General features: G+C 39.2%; 1 protein-coding gene across 6 annotated transcripts in view; it reads left to right on the plus strand.

Annotated features, from left to right (window-relative positions):
• Positions 1-18074, plus strand: part of OTUD7A (OTU deubiquitinase 7A) — a 105866-nt gene that overhangs the window by 24117 nt on the left and 63675 nt on the right. Inside the window, exon 1 of one of the 6 annotated variants that reach the window (XM_031616435.2) lies at positions 14566-14648. The exons of 4 other annotated variants lie outside the window; for them this stretch is intronic. The gene's annotated coding sequence lies outside the window, so the exon portion shown is untranslated. Of the gene's footprint in view, positions 1-14565; positions 14649-14714; positions 14735-18074 lie in introns of those variants that run through there. One more of the 6 variants, XM_090148750.1, reaches the window with a different exon arrangement.

Below are 18074 nucleotides of genomic sequence, written 5' to 3' on the forward strand. Positions count from 1 at the left end.
CCACAACAAGTCATGTAGAGGTAGTAACTTCAGCCCTATGTACAGAGAGACTTCATAGTGTGCTGTTGTGTGGATGAGAGCATGGAAAAAATTCATGAAGAGTTTACCATGGGGGAAAAAAAAAATTACAAACTCATTAGCTTATAGTTTTGCAGAGCCAACGTAAAGAGCTGAGGTTATTTTATGTTGGTAAAAAAATATCATGGAATAGCTCTAACTCCATACAGAATCATGCTGAAGTGTGCCTTGAGCACTAACTCAGAATGTTTACTCCTGAAATGAATGCTGTCCCTTGGCAAAGGCTGTTCCTACTCTACGTAGAGTTCTTCTGGTGTCATCGTCCATTTTTGGTGGTGAGGCTGTACGTTATCTTTTGGTAATATTTTCAATGAGCATCTGCCAAAAAAAAAAAAAAAAAAGCTTGGTGTAATCAGGAAACTCATTCTCTCACTGGCATGAGCCTTTGATTTGTCTGTGCGTTTTTCTTGAAAGCAATCTGCATTTTTGTGCATTACATGCTTTGTATATATTATATGCTATTATATATGCTCTTAAATACCAGACTTTCTTTTTAAGAAGATCTCTGGAGGAAGTGAAAAACTAATTCTGGCTGACTTAATTGATGCAGATGATATTTTGTACTTAGCATTTGCCAGATTTATTCTTTGGTTTCTTTAAATAAGTTCAAAGCAAGACTGTTTAAAACTTTTCAGCAATTGTGAATGCATTGGGGAATATTTATGCTTTATATCCAAACTTAGTACTTTTTCATGGCATATGTGGTGTTGATGATGGGTTATAATTTTACTTTTTTCCAGTTAGTGAAATATTTGTCTGACATTTGCAAAAACAGCTGCTATAGCTCAGCATCATGTCATGCACTTCGCACATTCACAACTCCTTAAAGCCAGTGAGTTTTCATTTCCTCTCAGTATTCACTACCTGAATGCTTTTACAGAACCTCGCTTGTTCTGTTTCCCAGTTTACTATTCCCCTCTCTTCTTTTCTCCCTGTTTTGAACACAAGTTAGCACTTGATTCCATTGGTTTTGTTTAGCAGCTTTCATCATCTACTAAAAGTCTGTTATTATAGGCTTGCTGTTATGTATCCTTCCATTTAATTAAAACCTGGTTCTTTACCAGTAATTAGATCCAAGAATGCTTTCTATAACTGTTTTTATTTAATGCTCTTATTATGTACCTTAACCAGCTGTAAAAATAATAGTCTTGCTGTTGACTCAGTGACATTTTGAAATAGAAGCCAGTTATGTGCAGTAGGCAGAAGGTAGCACTGTGCTGTCGGGCTTAGCAATGTGCACACATCTTGGAAGGTTTTCGTAGAAGCTCCAGACCCTCTAAGAACTATGCAGATATGCTGAACAATATTACTCAGTTTGGATGGTTCTGTATTTGTAACTGAAATGTTTGCCCATCTGCCTCAGCCAATCTTCTATGATTGGAAAAGACATTGCGACTTCCCATCAAATGGATCAGTTACTTCCTGATGAACAGAATGTCATAACATTAAACCTGTAAAAACCTGTTATTATGCCTGACTATCCACAGGTTAAAACAGGCAACATGTACCTGTAGCTCCATTTCACTTTGTCTTCAGCTGCTTATGTGAAACATGTCAGAAGGAAAAAGAAATGGCAACAATTGTCAGGCACGACTACCAGGTTCCTTGTTCTGAGTGCCCAGATGTTGTGTATTGCCATGCATAATCCTATCTGCTTGCAGCAGCAAGGTATGACTAGCAAACTCTGAAAGTATTTCTTTAAAATCTAATAGTTAATCTTTAATTTTTGAGAGCAGGGTTTCAGTGCTGTAGAAACAGTGATCTGCATAAATGTGAGATAAGAGGAGAAATAAGATTCTGTAATCTGCTTTTACAGGACAAGCTTTTCAAAGCTCAAAACAATCGGTTTACTTTATGGAAAAGAAGGATAAGAGATAATTACAATCTCCAATTTCCAGAGCAGTAAGTCTAGCAGAGGACTGTATGGTGAGGGCCATGACTTGCAAGCTGGAACTAGATAAAACAAACTGGAAGACAGTTCCCCTGGTTTTCCACTGACAGGTCCACTAAACTGTCTGATATCTGATGGGCTTTCCATCAGTGCTGATTATCTCTCTGAAATAAATGATGTAGTTCAATTGAAAGTCATGGGCTTAATGCAGAGGTGAACTTCTTTAGCTTGTGTTATGCAGGAGCTAGGTTATCAGTGCACCTGCTGTCCTCTGAACTATTTCTATGGATGACCTAAATATTATTTGAAATCAATTGGAGGAAAAATAATAGTTTTTATAGTGGTAGTATAGTTAGCACAGATTTGACTGGTTACAATTCTGGCTTTATAGAAATGCCTTGTTTATTTTTCTTCCTTCATATCTTTCTAAAGTTATCTTCTATTAATATTTTTCTTAAAATCTGGAATTTTCTGAATGAATTTAATTAGAATGAAAAATTATATTTTTGCATGTCCAAAAAAATAGCGAACTAGTCAGTTGTTGCAAGGATACAGAGAAAGGAGTGGAGGGGAACCTGGAAAAAAAGTGTCGGAGAAAGTTTTACGGTGTGACTTTGTACATGTTACAGATGATAAATTACTGTCCATCTGTGTAGAAACCTACAAGCACTGTAAAACTCTAACAAGGTGAATGGCTTTTATTTTGCACATCCCTGGTTATTTCTGACCTTCTTTTTTTTTTCTTCATTTTGCCTAGTATGTTATAAGCGTGACCACAGATTTGTTTCCTCCTTCCTTTTGCAAGGTTGCCAATTATGGCTATAATTGGAGAAGATTGAAGAAGGAAAGTGTGTGTGTGTGTACACATGCATACGTATTAGTCTTATATGTGCATACTTGTACATATGCTTGCTTTTCATCAGAACTTGTGGTTCTATGGTAATTTGAGTAGCTGTTACTAAATCTTGACACAATTTCATTACAGTGGAAAAATATGCAAGTTCCCTATCATGCAGCTGATCTATGGCCATTACGTATTTTGCACCTTGCTACCTACCATCTGTCTGCTGGCGTAGTGCACAGATACGCTAAATGGGGAAAATTCCAGTACACTAGGAAACAGCATACAGAAGATGATGGCTATTCTGATCCATAGAGTACCTTCATGTGCCGCTTATGTCATTGCATCAGACTTGATAGCTAAACATTCTTTTATAGAGAATGTAAGTAATCTAAAGATTCTAAAACATCTAGAAAGAGAATTTGAGAAATAAACATTAAAAATGTAGAGGTGTATTATGTTTGTATGCATAAAATTATCTGGTTTTAAAAAGAGTTTAGGGCTTGGTTGAGATTGCCTCTGAAAACCCTACTCTGGCAAGACTCTTCCGTATGAAATCTGATGTGTTTACAGTCCGTCCGCTCAACTTAGCGTGCTCTGACTGAAGGATTTGAATATCCTTTTGGATGAAACTCCATTCTCTTTTGTGATGTCTTCATGTGGTATGCAAAGCCAACAGGAAGAAGGAAATGCAGGCTTGAGGGGAAGTTCCATTCTAATTTTTTTTTTTTTTTGTGCCTATTCTTTGCTTAATTGTTCAGCATTACTTGTTTTTCTGTTGTGTGTGTTTTCTTGTGTGTACATTTGTGTAGCAGTAGCTTCATCTTAACCACGCTGTGTTTTTTTCTGATGTGGGTGTTTACAGCCCTCAGGTGGGTCCAGCATGTTTGTGCAAGGTCAGGAGGAGCACTGCTCATGTAGATTCTGAGTCTGCAAGCTGTTCCACTTGGCTCCAACTGTCTGTGCATTTGGAATAGTCCGTGGGGGACAAGATGACAAATGGAGTGAGTTCTGGCCTTTTCAGAGTATGAATATCTATCTATTAAGTATTTGTTATCTGTATTAATCTGGGAGCAAATAAATACATTTACTAAGATGCCAGACAGTTCTCTATTGTTTCATATTTGGAAATCTTATAACCTTTATATATTAGGAAAGCAAACTGAGATGCTGAATTAACATAAAGCTGTATATGCATAGATAGACTGTAGAAACAAAAACCAACCAACAACAACAACAAAAAAGCAACCCCAGAAACAAAAAATACCCGCTTCACTTATTTTCTCTGGTGGAAACTTGTGAGAGCTCACTTAAAATGTCAGGATTGAAGCTTACATTTAGCTTATTTCTAAAATAAATAATAACAGCTGAGCCTACTGAACCGTATTTATCCATAATGAAGTCTTGGTGACCTCAGCAGGCTACGGCAAGGATGAATGTGAGTAATTGTACTTGGATTTGTTTTAAGTATTCTAATACAAAACACTAACTAAACAATTTATCTTGAATAGTACATTCTCTGATCCCACATAAATTGCTGAAAAATAAAATTGCTTTTTAAATGATTAAATGCTTTGTATTCTAATCTTCTAAAAACTTTTGTGCAGTGGAAGTTCAAAGCCAGATACTCTTAAACTCCCAAGTATACTGAAGTCCTGTTAGCCATATTCCACTGGCTAGCAGCGTCTTAGTCTGTTCTTTACATTAATGTGGCTGAGCTGTGATTTGTATACAACTGTATGGTTATAAGTAATTCCAGCTATGCGACATCAGGACAACAGGAGATTTCTCTGTTTTTTTTCAATCTGTTTTTTGGCAACCTCAACCTGTTTATGGTTTGTGTTTGTGTTGATCTGTGTTTAAGAATCTTTTCCAGTAGTGGAAATTAAAAACCCGTACAAATATTTTATTTTTGAAGAAAGAATGCTTGATAATCCTCACAGTGAGGACAGCAGCAATAGGAACATGGAGCTACTTGTCTGCTGTGCCACAGTGTGTGACCGCGTGGCTGATTCACATCTCCAGTCTTCTGCTTTATTTCTGTTCTCAAAGATATGCTTCCAAGGACTGAGTCAAATGAGAAGCTTCATAATGGAATAAAAATCATTATGTATGCATTCTTTTTAGTCACTTGCAGAACTGAGTATGTTTTACTTAAAATTCTCCCAAACTTTTCAGTGCTTGCTCATAAGATGTGGTCATTGTTCTGTCTGGGCTTACAACAGAGAGGGTTGGTGGTTTGGTGTCTGCTTACCTAATGTGGTATGTTATATTTTATCCACCTGTAAATGAGTCCTGGAGTCAGTTGTATACTTTGTTTCTGATGTCTCAGGTGTGACAAAGTTACAGAATTATCATTATTACTATGTCACTAGTGGTATTTGTAAAGCCTAATTATGTACATGTGTACAGAACCCTAAAATTCACCAGTACAAGAAATTCCACGTGAAGTATGATTGCTTTACTTATAGGAACATTTCTTAACCATGTGAAGTCACATCTGAAGTAAGAGGGGGGGAAAAAAAACCCTGAGATAATCTGAACAAGGAAATCTGAGATATCTGAATATTTTGGAAAGTACTGGTTAATAACTTCAGCAATAGAAAAAAATTGTCTAGTGTGAGAATTTCCAAAGGATCAGGCATGTACTGAGTGCCTTACTTCATTTATTTTTGCAAATGACATTATGCAGGAAAAGCCATTTAATTTTCACACAAAACCTTTTAAGTTTCAAGTAAATAAGCCCAATGCAGGTAACATTATAATTTATCAATTTTTGTCATATGTGCTCCGAAGGTTTTGAAGTTCCTGCACAGAGACAGTATTTTCTTTTCCTTGTGTACAAGTAAACAGGAGACTGCTACCTAAAAAGGGCTTCCTTGCTTTCTGTCCTGTTCCAGTGATCAGTCTCTGTGATGGGTTCATGTGTCTGGGGGTTGTCAGTAGATTCCCTGCCCCTCCCCTCCCGTCCCCCTTTAGAAATCTTGTCTGGATGCTTTGTGAGGCCTTTGGATGGCTGCCTGGGAATTCCCGTAGTAGCTCTAATCGGGCCATAGGACATTCAGTTGGAGTCACGGTTCCTCCAGAGCTACAGATGCACGGAAATCCTAGATGTTCTGACAGCATGTGTTCAGATCAGATGTACCATGTATGTGCCGCGGCAGAAATTTGCACATGGGTGGTAAATCCATTTGCATAAGATGGGGATCCTTGTATCCTGTCTGCCCTACGTTCTAGGTTTGCTTTTCTGACAAGAAGACCCTAAATGGCAATGTAAGACTCACATTTCTTCCCATATGCAATTTCTACTGCATTAGCTTCTAGAGAATCTAACTAACTAAAAATGTAGGGTGGGGATGGGACTGCACTGCAGCATGTGGAGAACATCAGTCGTCTTCCTGGGGCAAGTTCAAGTAGGACAGCAAACCTTAAAGATGTGAGCTGACAGCTGCATGGATGTGCCAGGCAGCAATGGAGCTGCAGCATCACAGATCAGTGGTGGTCATCCACACATCCAGCCTTGGATTGATGTTTCCTTGCAAAGGGGCACTTCTGTCTTTGAAGCCTGTCAGCTTCTGTTTGATTTATGGCTTTTTAGGCTTTGAATTCTTGTTTGGCTGAGGTTTAGTGTTGCTGTCCTCATTCACTTCCTTAAGATTTTATAGCAATCCTTACCCTTTGCCAACACTACTTAAACAGTTTCATGCCTGTCGGATGTTTGTGATTTTTAAAGCTTGAGGTGTGAGAGAATTCTTTAAAAACAATAGTGCCTAGGAAGTGGCAGTGCAGGAGACAGTGGGCACAAACCAGAGGTTCCATCTGACTGACAGCTTCTGTACTGTGCGGGTGATGGAGCACAGGTTGTGAAGTGGGAGAACTTCCAAAGCTGTTGGTGTCCTGCTTGAGCAGGGATGGAGCTGGGTGGGCCCAAAAGGGACTTTAGTCTCAGCCAGCCTATGATGCAATGTTTTTACAGGAAGATTTCATTTTGAGCCCTTCACAAGCAGCTCAAATTTATTTCTAAACAACTGGCAATTCATCACACTGTGGCTGCCTTGCTTATGCTGTGTATTTCAGGCAAAAAGGACGAACAAAATGAAATCTTTCTTTCAGTGCTCATCTTTAAAGCTAATACCTGCCATTCAGCTTACCTTCTGATAGATTTCCACTCGTAGCAGTTGTGTTGAAAAGACGATTTTGTATAAATCACACTTCAGTTGTATCTTCTCTTTGTTTTTGACTCACTTTGCTCTGTACCTCTGCCAGTTTTTAGAGATCTTTTTGTTTTCTAATGTGGCCTCTGCACAGGAAATCTCATTGCTTGGTCTGTCAGTGCACTGGCTGACTGCATTTTGACATGTTGCAGCGTGTTATTTGCAAGATTTCAGTGGTGCAGTCTTAAGCACTTGCAAAGTGCTACTGGGTGTAACTGGTTCACCTGCTGGTGATTGCGCAGGTTTTGATTGCGGCTGGCAAAAGGAACAAGTCTGTATGGGCTCAAGTTCAGGATCCCTGCTGGAGTGTTATCTTGTTCCATGTTGCCAGAGGGACAACTGGCAGATTTGTCTGTACCAATATTAAGTGTTAAGAAGATGTGACTTTGTGTTTAAAAACCAAAACCAAAAAACCTTTTGCCTTTTGTTACTTCCACTTGTCATAGTTTGCTTTGTCTCTTTGTCCTACAAACAGACATATATCTTAATAATTTTAGGGTCTTGCAGGTTAAATAAAGGGATGAGAGTCAGTGGTGCCAGAAGGCTTTGGAAATAAAATGAAATAACGTTAAAATATTTTTTTAAGTTGTATTTCATCTTATGTTGCTTAATACATGTGACAAAAGTAGAAAGAAATGTATGTCCTCTGTTGTAATTACATTTCTTCCTACTGTTATAGAAGAATTGGTGATCTCAGGGGAGAACAACATGATAGACTGGCCTAAGAGAAATTATTTCTTACTGGTTTCTGCAGCAACTGTGGTATGGAGAAAAAAAAAAAAAAAGTCAAGTTAATGAGAATTGCTACTTAAGAGAATTTGTCCTTTTTTTTGTTTTGTTTTGTAAATAAATGCATCTGAATTTTTAGAGGTGATTAATAAAACAAGGCCCATTTGTTACAAACAGGCTTCTGACTTCTTACTGGAAGTTTTTTCCTTTTTCTTTTGGCTTAAAAAACAAAACAGCTGGAGCTGAATGGAACAAGCATAAATGAAATGCTACTTTTCTGCTTTGTCAGGTGTCTGTCAGCTCTGCTAGTAAGAAGAATACTGAAAAAATCCTTTGGGCTCTTAACTGCGTGCTTCATAGGAGGGTTAATAACTGACGTGTATCAAGTTCTCTATTTTGAATTGACAGCTTATCCCAAGTGGAAAAAAAGTAACCCAGTAATGTTAGCAATGTTACGTAAAGTCTTTTATTTATAGATAAATCTATGTGTAGTTATATTATCTATATAAATACATAGGGAACAAATTGGCATTTAGATAAAATATTGATACCTGTTACATCTGGATTATATAGATATCCATATGTATACATTTTAACAGATATGTAACATTTTCTTTCTGTCCATAAAAACACATCTATTCTTGCTATTTATATATGTGTTTGATTTCTAATTAGTAAAATGCATGCTTATTTATTTGCATGTAACTTGATAAGCTACTCAAAAATGCTAGCAGGTGTAGGGGGTGGTTTTGTGCCCTTTCTTATTAATGGAAAGGAGAACTGGCAAATGTAACTCTGCAGTTTCAACTTTTTCTTATTGTCTGCAATGTAACGAAGGTGTATCTAACTGCCTGAAGGTATTTGAGCTGAAGAACAGAAGTTAGCTATCCAGCATGATATCTCATCTTCTTCAGGCTGTGTCAAGTTGCTTTTATTGTGTATTAGGTACTCCACAATGTCTTAAACCTTGCAGAAGATCTAATTTAGTGAAGAAGGCAACAAAAAATCTGGAAATGGCAGATTCCACCATACTTATAGGTTCTCTTTATTAATTTATCCCAGTAATTACAGAATAGATGTGGGAGGGAGACAGAAGTGGATGTTGGGAAATGGGCTGATAGCATAGCTGGTTTGAGGGTGGATTTTTTTTAGATGACCTTTGATACAACCAATGCACAGTTACGTTTGTGTGCTATACAGCAGGGCAGATTTGAGAAACCTCCTAGTAGAACTTCTTAGAAAATAAATTGTGTATGCTGGCAGGTTTCAGTAATGGATTACACTTGTCAGTATGTATTTACAGTCTTTGCAGTATTTTCCATGTGTAAATATATGTACTCTGTAATATTTTCTGTTGAAGCTCATGTCTATGTGATAACCCTGTGTACTCCGTTTGTGGAAGAGGAGGAAACTTAGCTTTGTAGGAGCTTGTTGAAATACATATGTAGGCCTGTGAAGAGTAGAAAGCTAAGAGCACCCAGCCTATAATTTAACTGCAGTATGTGTCTCTGTGGGGCTGGAGGAGCAGTGAAGCATCACCTCTTGGCATAGGGGGCAATAGTTTTTCCAGATTAGCTCTATGTACAGATAAATATCTGCTCCAGTACATCTAAAATTCACCTATTCTTTGGTCAGTGTGTAGATTGATGACCCGCTCCTCAGTGTTTAGACATACTTTTTTCAATTGCTGAGATTTCTCCTTCCATCCCCTTTCCACTTTCTTATGTTTTGGTTTTGCATGCAGTAGCTGGAACAGTTGAGAGACGAAGGGGAGTGGGGGAAGAGAGATTTGAGACAAGTGTTGCTTTGTGTCCCACTGGACTGCAGTCTGACTCCTAACGTGTCAGGATGTACGAGCAGGGGGAAAAGAACACAAGCGTGTGATCTGAGGTGAAGTGCTGTCATTGCCCTCCGCTGCCAAGCAGGCAGAAGTGCTAAGCACGATTACATCAGTTCATAAAATAGTAAGCTTTGCTTTCCTATTTGCACAAGCAGCTTCGATGCAAAAGCTGATGTGATGCACATAGGAAAAGTGCAAGCCAATCATCTTCCTTCAATATTTTTTTTCTCTTCTGAGAGTGTTCTTTGTTTTTGAAGCCAGTGATGATTTTGCCGCTCATTTCAATGAGTATTTTTAATAACAGTTGATGAGGTAACGTTCAGCTGGACTGACAGAGAAACATTTCCATCCTTTGGTGCTGCTTGTAAGAGCATAGTTGAAATTGAAGGCGTTGTGTTTGTTCTCTTTTACATATGCAGAGGAACTTGGTTAAAGAAGAATGGAAGTCTTGCATTATTTTAATGTGTTAAAATGTGCTTATATATTTCTGTTGTTATTGAGCTTCCTGCTTATTCTGTTGGGTTATATGAGAATTTGAATGGGTCTCATAGAGAATGCCTATTGAAGCAGGATTCCCAGCTTGCAGCAGTGAGAGGTTTGGCTCAGCTGGGATGCCTGTGCTGGCTGATACTGAAACAGCTGCTGGTTACCTTTGTTTCAGGAACATGCGTTTAAAAAGTAAGTGCACTTGTACAGAACTGCTCTTAAAATGAGAGCTTAAGTCTGTAATGATATACGATAATGATACATGAATATGTAAGTTATTTTGGGTTCTTCTGAACACTTATTTGTGCTGCAGAAGTTTTAGCTGCCATTTAACAAAAATAATCCGTCAAGATAAGGCTGGTTATCCTGTATGTTAGAACAGAATTTCATGCCTCACCAGTTTAGCTTGGGAAATATTTAGAATATGATTTGGCAAGCGTTGAGAAGGTCTCTACTGAGTAATACTTGCAATAGAAGTGAAGCATGAGGGATGTTGTGAAGAAAATACCCATCTAGCACATGAGAAATGGCTATAACTGTTCTTCATTGTTGTAAGCAGTTTGTTTTAGTGCAGTGGCTGAAGGAGAAGGAGGGTCAGTCATGGGGAGGAGCCTGGCAAAACAGAGACGTGAGCACAAGCCTGGATGATTTTGCCACTGAAGGAGTGAAACTGAGTAAGTGGAAACAATCTGTGTTGCGCTCTCAGCTGAACTGTTGGTTATTTCTCCTTTAAAACTCTGCCTTTTGAAGAAACAGAGTTAGTTTTAAAACTTTTATTTCCTATGCTATTAAAACACATGAGAACCTTGTATCAAAGTCCTAGTGAAATAATCATAAGGTTCTCTTGCTAATGGTAGAAAACACTGCCGTGATGCGGTTCATTCTCAAATCAGGAAAAAACAGCTGCTGATGGAAGGCAGTGGGGGACAGAAACACTGATTTGACCAAAGCATATAGGAAAGTGATATTAAAAAGGAGGTGGGAGTGGAAGAAGCAGGCATTCACAATTCCAGGGAAGCTCTGTGTTTATGTAAAGCACAGCAGCTGCACTGCAAACCCCTCTCTGGATGACCTCAGTGCCAAACAAGACAGCCTGTTCCGGGTGCAGGTGTGATTACTGAATTATTTGTTCTGTTTCAGTGTCAGTCAGTCACAGGGAGGAATTCTGGGTAAAATTCGTATCCACTGAATAAATTGAATTGACATATTTGGTATTCCAGAGTGTGCTGTGTGCCTTCCTGCTATTGCAGAAATAGTTGATTTTATTCCATTGAATTACAGCAGTTAAATAGGACGGACAAGAGGAAGTGGCTCCCACAACAACCACTGAATACATCAGGCAGGCAGATGGAAAGGCAGGACTGGACTGAGGATGGAGCAAGACATAGAAGACGGTTTTGACAGCTGACCTGTGATCTGTTTTGAAGAGGCTTGTGTATCCTGTTTGAAATGTGGATTTTAGCTTTCTTTTCTGTGCTTCACGAGAAATGAAGCTGTGAAAAAGTTCACCTCTAATTCATGTATCCAGGCAGTTTTGTTTGAATTTTACAAATCTTGGGGTCGGTCAGAGGTAGGCCAAGCTACTTTAGGTGACATTGGTCTTTGCCACGTGTCAGTTGCTCTGCATCTTCTGTATGCATTTTTTCTCTTACTGATAGATGAAGTTTTATGAGTATCTTCTGTTTGGTGCCTGCTGCCAGAGAGAAGGGCTAGCTTAGTGAATGCGGGTACTTTTCTCACTCTAGTTTCTGAATGAACAAGTCTAGTCAGACTTAACTGTGGAGAAGCTGGGTATTCTAATGCCTGATTTACTTATTTGTTTGGCATGCTAGGGAGTTTTTGGAGTCTTGGGGGAATGAAGGCAGTAGGCCCTTCTGGAAAGGTGACTCTAGTTTTCATGAGAAATTCTGTCTGCTTTGGCAATCTTTAAGGAGAAACCTGTTTACTCATTTTAATAAGATGTATGACTTCAGCATCAAAGTTTCCCTAATGCTTTATATTAGGAGTATTATTTTTATTTCTCTGTTTTCTCAACTAAAATACAATAGAGGAATGTAGCCTCACAGATGGGTTGAATCCTTTAGAGGTTACGTGCTGTGGTAGCAATTATTATTCCTGCATGTGAGATCTCAATCTTTCATGGATGGATTGTTCTGTCACTTCTTTGAAAAAGCACAGTAGTGGCATCATTGTTAGCTTCATGGGAGGCAGAGCACTGGTATAGAAATGCCTGTGAATGTGATAAAAACGATTCTAAAATGACAAAGGATTAATGTGCCAATATCAACGTACTCTTAAACACTTCTTTAGTGATGTGAATTGAGCATTCCTTTGCAAAGTGTGCTTTAGATTTTTAGTAATCAAGAAAGAGATGAAAAATGGAAGGTATTTTGCTGAGACTGGCTAATTTTAAATCTGGGCTCTTGCTCGTGATCCACTGTAATTTATGTAAATGATCTGACTGTAACTGAAGATGTATGGGATAAATTTCAGATTATCTGTGAGGGTTTAAGAAGAGCTTTAGGTGACTCAAAAATGATAAACTAACTTGATTAGATAGTACAGGTCTAATGAGTATACGATCCAATATGCTGTAATGTAGCATGGTTCTTGGACCATAGGAGCCGTCTGCTAGCTGTTTTTCTGTTAAACCACCCGAAGCTTACGTATCTTATGAAGCTGGTGTTGGTCAGTGTATTCTTGTGGCAGCAGTTGGGGAACACTTCACCATTTCTAATGTTGGGAAGTAACGGAGGAGGGATTTGGCAGGGCTGAGGGCAGATCGAGCACCACCCACTGTCTGCAGCAGCAGCAGCCGGGCGCTGTGCTGAGCAGCCGGCGTTCTCTGTCAGCCCTTCTGCTGTCCCCACCGCGTTGCTCTGCCTAGGCTGGCCGGGTGCATTTCTAGATGGGGAAGTTGTTGGCGTAGATGCCACAAACGAGTCACAAATCGGAACAGAGAGTCATCTTGCTCGTTGTAATGACATAGTGTGATACATCAGAGGCTGTGGTGGCCAGCTTGAAAAAAAGACATTGAAACACCTCAGTAGGAGGATTGGCGTCATTCACACAAGTTGTAGGTCACTTGAGATAAATTAGAGTTCTTTCTTCATGATTTCTGAGCATTTGAATTGTTTTCATATTTATGTTAATTCATATAGGACTATGAAGTTTTTAACTGCTCTGTCAGGAAGGAAAGCAATCTCTGTTTTTTGCAAATATCTGTCAGGAAGCAGTGGAGGAGATTCTTCAGTCATACTCGTGGTGGACTGTGCTACACCTGAATTTAGAGTTAAAGACTCAGAGGAAGGAAGTGCTTTTCATGTCTTAAGCTCTTCCTGAAAGCAGAAAGCTGGTTGCATTTCACTTTTGCATAAAGTGCTGTTGCTTTTGATATGCAAATAGTGCACTGCACCATGTAACCTCAGTTTTCTAGAGACCAAAAGGAAGGGCAGAGAAAAATGTATGTGTTGTAGGAATTCAAACGGTATCGAAGCAGGGTTCCTATTCTGTTTCACATATCAATCCTAAATGCCAACAAAGCAAAGAGAGATCAAATTGGGTTGGACTATGAGGACAGGGATTGCCTTGTGTGATAAGGGACATTTGAGAATTTCTGCATGTAATGAATATAAAAGGCAGCTGAGCTGACTGAATGTTAAAGCAGCTGTAGTGAGCAGTAATAGAACAGAGTGGGCTGTAGCTGAGCGACAGCTCATCGTATAATCATCATGTTTTCCTCTTAGAGCATCTCTGAAAAGCAAGAAAGACTTTTTTATCTTCATCTAACAAGCAGATTTTGAGTAATTATTTTTCTTGAAAATGTGCATTAACATCTGAACTATATATATATACACACATACACACACAGAAACACACATACATAGAGTTGAGTGATGAGACTTACTGTTTGTGGTTCAGAATCTCTTCTCCCCCCCTCACCTCAATAAATCACACAGTGTATCCCCTAGTTGTTTCTCCTTTCCCTTAATCGTTGTACAGAGGTCAGATTTGCTCTGCTGGCATTTCACGATGCAGAAATACTTGGTTAGCAAAACAGACTTGTGCATGTCTTAGTGCCTTTGATGTACTCCATTCTTTTTCCCACCCACCCTCACCTTGAGAAGCTGCGAGTGTGCAGCACATATGGTGGCAAACCAGGGAGCCGTGCTGATTGCAGGCTGGTTGCAGGCCCTGGCTCAGCCGCATCAGGTCGGTAAGGCAGACTGTGGGCTCCTTTCTTCTGTTTCAGTCCTCAGAAGCTGACTGAGGAGAAACAAGGCTTCTGCAGTTATCTGAAGCAGCAGCGGGTTCCCACTTTTTCCAGGAAGTTCTCTCAAACCTCTGAATCTTTTATCTTGTATTACTGGGAGAGTGGCAACTGGAAATCTGCTTTATTTGGTGAAGCAGGAGTTAAACAAAAATGGGCTTCGTGAAGTGAAACTGAAATCAATAGGAGACTTCATTTTCTGCCGTGAGTCTGTAGGCAGCAGTGCCTATAGCGTGCTTCAGCTTTGTGCTGCGTTTTCTCATCCGGCAGCAACCAGAAGGGTCCTCTCCCACAAGCAGGTACTTGACAATATGGTGTAGTGATGCTCTGGAGCTCGTCAGCTTCTGTATCTACAGATGCATTGCATTGTAAAGCAATTAAGCAAGTAAGATCCTTTTAACAGTGAAGTCTCATTTATTATTTATGAAGGTGGAGCTCTCCCAGTACAGCTGAAATGGTCTGAAGAAGCCTCAAAGGGGAATGTGATGGCTGCCTGTTCCTGTGAAGTCAACAAACGGGGTGTTTGGTGCAGAGTACAAAAGATAATTTGAATTGTTTGTGTTTTGAGTTGCTTTAGAAAAAGGTAGTTCGGTTTGTAATTAAAAATGCACTCTGATTATTTGCTGAAGTTTGCACAGCTCTCTAGTGACATATTTTCCTAATGTCCACCATTACAGTGCCTGTATGCTTAGAAATGAGTTAACTGAGGGCTTTCAGAGAAAGTTCACAGGAGAGCTTTGTTCAGCTATTGTTGTGATCTTTTTGCAAATGTATGCAACTTAGAAGTAGCGTTCTCACAGAAATTTACTGTAACGTAGTTCAGGTTAAAAATTATTCCTCTTTTGCCATCAGGAAATGAATGCAGGCTGTCTGGATGCTTTGCTGTGCAACCTGCTGTAGAGAGACCCTGCTTTAGCATGAGAGTTGAGCTGAATGGTCTCCAGAGGTGCCCTACAATGCTGCGATTCTGTGACTGTTTTAGACTCATGAAAAATATCATTTGGTATGCCCACAATGGAGTAGAAATGGTAGAAAAGAGTTACGATTAAGAACACTGATCAAAATAAGTAGTGCTTTGGCAGTCAATCAAGGTCTAGCAAGGAAGCTTTGTCGGTATGTTGATATTTGTATGTTGTATGTGTACGTATACAAAAGTAGCCTCCCATGCGTGCATATATGTGTAGAAATATTTTAAATTGAAACACATTCTGATATGAACTAGGTTTTCAAGCTACCACAAAAAGAAGCCACAGGTAAAAGTCAGTTAATGTTAGCATCATTTAAAGGTGAGAAGTAACAATTGATCTCCTGAGATTTTTGTTTGCTTATTAACAGAGATCATGATATTGAATGGATATTTATAGATGAATTCCATGGAAATTTTTCTGTGACTCAGTGACACTGGGATTTCTTCCTGTGTGTTCTAAAAGATCTCGGAAGCATCGTGTTGTCATGCCAGCGACTGGGTGCTTGTTTACCTTCTTGTGAACAGTGTCACAAGGGCAGTAAAACTGCTCATGCGGTCATGCGTGTCCTGGTTTAAACACTTTTTTAGTTCTGGACCTGGTAGACAAGAATTTGATTTTAAAAGTAACCCAGGGCAAATCGTGCTCATTCTCTTCGTGTCCCTTATAAATGCATATTTTGCTTCACAATAATCTTTACTTGATTGCTTAATACAGTTTTTGTTTCAATTTTCTCAGTATAGTAGGCTAATAATAATAATTTTTCAAAAGGTAAATTGGAAGTCCTATAAATGACTTATAGAGAGAAAAACTAATATAATTAGAATTACATCTCGGTGTTTTTTATATGTGAATACGTGGCATGATCTTTATTCTCTGATGGTTACTGCTGTAATGAAAGTCCACAGAATAAGCTTCTACTGAGCTAGTAACTCAGTAGGACGACTTTGTGTTTAAACCAAACAAAACCAGAAACATTTTCTTCATAAACAGAAGTATTTTAGTGAGAGTGTCTGGTGAGCTGTGTAGTCATGGTATACTTTTGGGGTTCAATCCAGATTTATACTACTTTGATATTCCAAGAAAATCCTTAAAGCCAATTTCAGAATTTTGTCTTTCAGTGGCTAAGGAGAGAAAGACCTCCTTATTTGAGAGTTTTTATCTATCTTACTTATTTAAGTATACGTACAACAAAGTGTGGATGTTGGGGAGAAGAAACACGTTTTGTGATCATATGTTTTTCAGTCCTCTTCACAGAGAGATGATGAGAGTAGCTGGCAGCAGTTCTGAGAACACAGAAGAGTCCAATTAATTTAATGATGCACAGCTAGGCAGTCAAATTATTTTTTTCTTTGTTAATCTTGGTAGAATGTTTCTTGGCTGTGGAGGAAAGGAGATCCAATTCACTTCTGTTGCCCCTTTTGTACAAGGACAGGTAGGGCTGGTGCTATTTCCACAGCGTTTGTGGGAGCGCTAAGAAAAGTGCAGGCACGTAAACAAAGCTATGTACAATATGCAGATAAGGCCTTTGGACCTAAGCCCCAGTCAAGCTTACTTCTGTGCTGTATAAAAAAAAAAAAAGCTGTGGTTTTGCAGCTGTCACCACAGCAGAACATAGCTGTGTGCTCCCTGGGGGCCATCAGGACGCCCACTTTGTGGGGACAGGCTGTGTTCTACACTCTGCACAATTGCATGGGGCCAACCAGCAGAAAGCTGGATTTGAGTACACTCAAGCTGTGGATCTACAAAAGAGGTGAGCTAATCCCAAAGGATGCTTTCACTGAATTAAAGACATTCTTCACCCCACTTGCATCCTGCTGTCTACCTTGTACTGGCTGTGGTGTTTTTGCAGACTTCTGTGTGTTGATTCAGTCCAGCACAAAGTTCATCCATACAAAAAAAATAACGTAGTGGGAGCTTTTTGTTGGTGAGTCAGTGGCCCTTACACAACTTGGATGAGCATCACAGTGTGTGGGAAGGAGAGAATGGCACCAGGGAGCCCAAAGCAGAGCAGCAGAGAAGGAAGAGGCACCTGGCCTTTTAAGGCTACTGAATTTTAGTGTAATACTTGAGTCAGTACAAACTAGTTCTGCTAGGATTTTTCTTCTCTGCTTTTAGCTGCATTTCAGCTTTTTCACAAGCTGTCAAATATCTGCATAGGTGGTAGTATTTAATTAAAAGCTGTAATCGTGTCATTTAAAGGAATGCTAACGTTCACTAGTCTCTCCCTGCTGCATGTACCCTGTCACCACACTTGGCTCTAGCTGCTGCATTGCAAAATTGTTAATGTAGAATCTAATTAAACAAAAGTAGATAGGAAGCCCCTATGTTTTTGCTGTGCATTTCACTAAGTCAAATTTAAGTCATTTGTTAGTGTCTAGCAATACTTGCTGCGACTTTCCTGTGAGCTTGCAATGGTTAAATGCAAATAACATATGCAGGATGCTAAACTATGGAGATTTTCTTGCGTACTTCAGGTAGAAGTTGAGAATTTTTCCATTTTTTCTTCCTTTCTTTGTAAGCTGAGTCTCCACAACTCCTTGACAGCCTCTGCCAGTGCTCAATCACCCATACAGCAGAAAAGCATTTCCTGATGTTAAGATATTACTTCCTGTGTTTCAGTTTGTGCTTCTTGGCACTGGGCACCACTGAAAAAGCCTGACTCAATCTTTTCAGCATCCTCTTCAGGTACTGATTTATGGATATTGATAAGACTTTCTCTGAGCCTTCTTTTCTCTAAGCTAAACTGTCTCAGATTTA

Source organism: Phasianus colchicus, chromosome 12, assembly GCF_987193195.1.
Source record: "Phasianus colchicus chromosome 12, bPhaCol1.hap1.1, whole genome shotgun sequence".
Classification (NCBI taxonomy): domain Eukaryota; kingdom Metazoa; phylum Chordata; class Aves; order Galliformes; family Phasianidae; genus Phasianus; species Phasianus colchicus.